The sequence below is a fragment of the Asparagus officinalis genome, chromosome 6 (genome assembly GCF_001876935.1).
Source record: "Asparagus officinalis chromosome 6, Aspof.V1, whole genome shotgun sequence".
NCBI lineage: Eukaryota > Viridiplantae > Streptophyta > Magnoliopsida > Asparagales > Asparagaceae > Asparagus > Asparagus officinalis.
Window position 1 is genome coordinate 9,254,287 of NC_033799.1, and position 4,437 is coordinate 9,258,723.

The 4,437-nt window shown below is 38.2% G+C and overlaps 1 pseudogene; it reads right to left on the reverse strand.

Annotated features, from left to right (window-relative positions):
• LOC109845142 overlaps positions 3,459-4,437 on the reverse strand; it is a 3,489-nt pseudogene continuing 2,510 nt past the window's right edge.

A 4,437-nucleotide genomic window follows, 5' to 3' on the forward strand; every position in this document is an offset into this window, starting at 1 on the left:
TGGGGCTGTTTTTTTGGTTCGAATTTGTTCAAAACTAGTGAACTATATCACCCATTCTTAGGTGTTGATTGTGAATCATGTTAATGTTTGTGAACTATAGCTCCCATTCTTTACAACAAGTTATCTAATTGTTTCATTTTTAATTTGGTTGAAGATGAATTCATTTGAAGATTTTGCAAGCAATCTTAGTGTTGATGATATTGAAGAACTTGATGATAAAGATGATCTTATAGAGGCGTTGCTTTTGAATGATGAAGATGAGGATAAGTACATGTGGAATGATATGATTACTAGCGTCATTCATCAATCAAATGTGATGAAGCAGGTTCCTCGACCATGTCGAACTAGACCATTCTCTGGTCACATGCTTGTAGAAGATATGTTGGCTGGACATCCTGAGCGTTCATATTCTTGCATTCGAATGAGTTCTGAGACAATTATTTTCCTTAAAAATGTTCTAATTGAGAAGAATGCTTTAAGGCCAACTAGATATTTAAGCTACAATGAACAACTTTGTATATTTCTATACGGAATTTCGCATGTCCTTTCAAATCGAGTATTAGCTGAGATATTCCAACATTCAGGAGAGACTATTAGCAGGCATTATAATAATGTGCTTAATGCTATTTTATCTTTGAAACAAGATTATATCCAGCTTCCCACCGTTGACGTAGACGTTCATCCTAAGATTCGAGAGAATCCTAATTTCTTCCCATATTTCAAGGTAGAGCTAAATGCATATATTTTTTCCATATCTTTTTTAATGTGTATGTGTGTAGGTTTTTGTACATTAGAACTTTATACATTTTTATATTTGCAGAAAGCATTAGGAGCAATTGATGTATCTCATATTCCTGTAATTGTGAAGAAAAAGAAACACAACAGGTATCGTAATCGAAAAAATTTTATATCTCAAAATGTAATGGTAGCATGCTCCTTTGATCATACTTTTCTTTATGTGGCTGCTGAATGGGAGGGATCAGCATATGATATGTCAGTTCTTCGTGCAACACTGGAAGATGGTAAATTTAATGTTCCTGAAGGTAAATTTAAATATTTTTCCATTTGTTTTTTTAGAAACAAATACTAAATTCAGATAATTTTAAATATGTAGGTCGCTTTTACTTAGTTGACTCGGGATATGCTAATACTTCAAAATTTATCGCCCCATATCGTGGATCGCGCTATCATCTTGGAGATTTTACAAATGGGACCACCAGAGCCTATTGAGATACTAAAGACAAATATAATCATAGGCATGCACAACTACGTAATGCAGTGGAAAAAGCATGGGGAATTTTAAAACAAAGATTTAAAATTTTGAAAGTTCCTGCTCCATTTCCTTATAAAACTCAAGTCAAAATCGTAGTAGCTTGTTGTGTTCTTCATAATTTTATTACAAGGCATCAGGGAAATGATAAATACTTTAATATGCTCAATAGATTAGAGATAAATGAGCATGAAGATGAGGTGGATGAGGAAGAAGACCCCCAATATATGGTTGGTGCAGATGAAAGTTTAAGGGGTGAACAACTTCGCAACAGGATTGCTCTACAGCTTTGGAATAATTAAAATATGTAGTAGTCGAATATTGAAGTATAAGGAGGTTGAATTATGTCTTTTACTATCTTTATATGAGCAAAACTTATAATTTTATACAGAGCTAGTGAGTAGATTGTTCTTTCATTGAACAATCAAATCTTTTTTGCCTGGTTTATTGTTAGATAAGAAGCCATATAATATTTTATTAGCTCATTATCTCTCATTAGCGGTTGAAATCATGCGAAAATGATAATATATTTTAATTTACCTTCTGAACAATCTTTATTGAATAATACCAAATTGTCATTTTAGCGATATTTGAAAAAAAAATTATTTATCCCTCGTGTCTCAACAGGATTACATATTAGCGCCTTGAATCTTTGATCTTGCTCAGAAGGTAAATACGCGAAAAAATATTAATGAGCCAATTAGTTATAAATTTTAGTAAGGGCGAAAGTGGTATTTTTTAAAAAATTAATGAGATTAATCTCCTTATCCCTTCTTCATTTGCCAAACACAAAAGTCTTAACCCATTGTCTTAACTAGTGAATCCAAACGGAATTAGAATATTTTTAACCCTTCATAATGGATTAACTAAGTTAACCATTCTCCTTAATCCCTCTTCCTTAACCCTTTGCCAAACGCTGAATTAACTAAGTTAACCATTCTCCTTAATCCCTCTTCCTTAACCCTTTGCCAAACGCAGCCTCAAGCTCCTTTTTTTAAATAGCATTAGGGAAGACTTTAAATAGAATTATGATAGCTCTAATAGTAAATTAACAAAAGCTAAGGGTTAAAAAGTTCTAAATTCACATGTGAGTATCACATGCGAAATTTCAAGGTAAAAATTCTTGCATATACATAACCAGAGATATTTAAGTGCAAAATTTAAAAACTTTAGGACACATAAGTGTTGCCAAAAAAACAAATGAGGATATATAGCCACAATTTAGGGTATGCAATTGAGCCATCAGTTGGAGATCCCATTTTGTTTTTTAAGAGAGAAGAGAGAGATGAGGGAAATGTTGACAATTTACAACTCCAAGTTTTGGGTGTACAAGGGGAAAAAAGGCTTTATATAATAATGAAAGTCAGAGAATTTCTTTACTTTCTCTCGTATTGTGTCTGTTAACTACTCACAAATTGATCAAGGATTGATATCCTAACGAGGATATAGCAATTAGAAATGTTAGGGGCACACCCCAAGTCACACCTCCAACCACACCTCCCCCTCTCATTCGCTACAGTACTCTGGGCCCTACATGAGTTTTTAAAATTTAAAAACTCATGTGGGGCCCGGAGTACTATAACGAATGAGAGGGGAGGTGTGGTTGGAGGTGTGGTTTGGACTGTGCCCCTAACACCACTCTATTGGCCTGTTTGGATGGAGGGTAGAGAGGGGGAAGGGAAGAGAAATTTCATTTTAACCTTGTTTGGGAGTTTCATTTTGTAGGGTAGAGGAGGGGAATGGAGGGGAAATTTGGCCCAAATTCTTACACCCCAAATTGGGGTGTAATGGAGGGGAAGGGAAGGAAGGGGAAAAATTCACCTTCCTTCCCCTTCCTTCCCTTCCCTAAGTAAACTCCCAAACACACCATATAGCAATAGAGAGAGATGGTCAAGTTTTGAACCAGTCTTAGGATCACTTTTTCGAAGGTCAACCAACAGGTAGATAAACAGACCTGCGCGAGTTGAGGCGCGCTAAGGCGCGTGCCAAAAAGTTTTTTCGTAAGAACAAAAAAGTACTATTTATGTATTACTACTCGGCCCAACACAACAATTGCGTTGTACACTTGTACCCAGTTATGCTCAACCACTATGGGGCGCAATGCCCATCCTCCGACCTCAACAGTGACACTCACAAGTCACAAAGGTTCGTCCACGTAAAAATATATAACCCAAAAATACAACTGAAAGATTTAAACACTATTCATATAACGCGTATGAACATGTAAAATAAATAATTATCATGACATTTAGCAGCACGGCCTATTGATGCACACATAATCAATCACACACCGCAAATTATTTACTAGCTGATTTCTTCAAGGATAATTCTAACTAAACTATACTCTTCAAACCATTTCTACACGAGTATTCACATAGTGTGGGGTCCTTATTTAGATTGCTTCCAAAGTTGATGAGTCGCTGAGGACCGGCCGGCAACTTTAGTGCCGCAGTTTGAGAGTAGTTTAACAGAGTTTTTAGAAGAGTATAGTGTAGTTATCACTTCTCTTCAGAGCTTGACAATATCCGGAATCTCAACCGGGTACCGATGAACACAGTCAGCCCAAGGCCCATCTACCGGCGTCTCGATCGTCCTCATGCACTTCCAAACTGCACTATTGCACTTAAACCCACTCCCGAACCCAATTTGCCAAACTCTATCCCCCTTCTTCATCCTCCCTTTGGCCTCGATATAGTTGAGCTCGTACCAGAGCGAGCTACTCGACGTGTTCCCGAACCGATGCAGCGCCATCCTCGACGCCTCCACGTGCTCCGCCGACAGCTGCAGGCTCTTCTGAAGCTCGTCGATCACCGCTCTGCCTCCGGCGTGTATGCAGAAATGCTCGAACGCCTGCTTGAAATCAGGAATGTACGGTTTCCATTTATAGTTGGTGAGCTTTCTCCCTATGAGAGTTAATAAAAACAGCAACTGTTCTGAAGCTGGAAGGACTAACGGCCCGAGAGTCGTTATGTTCGATTTCAGCGCTTCGCCTGCGATTGCCATGAGGTCTTTGGAGAGATTGACGCCGGTGTTGCCTTCGGCGTCCTGCTCTTGGTACACGCAGCGGTAGGACTTGTCGTCGGCCCCCTTGTGCGTGCGGACCACGTGCAGGAGGCGATATTTTGCGCGGCTTTTTTCTATGTACCGGTTTGATAGGAGAATCGCGG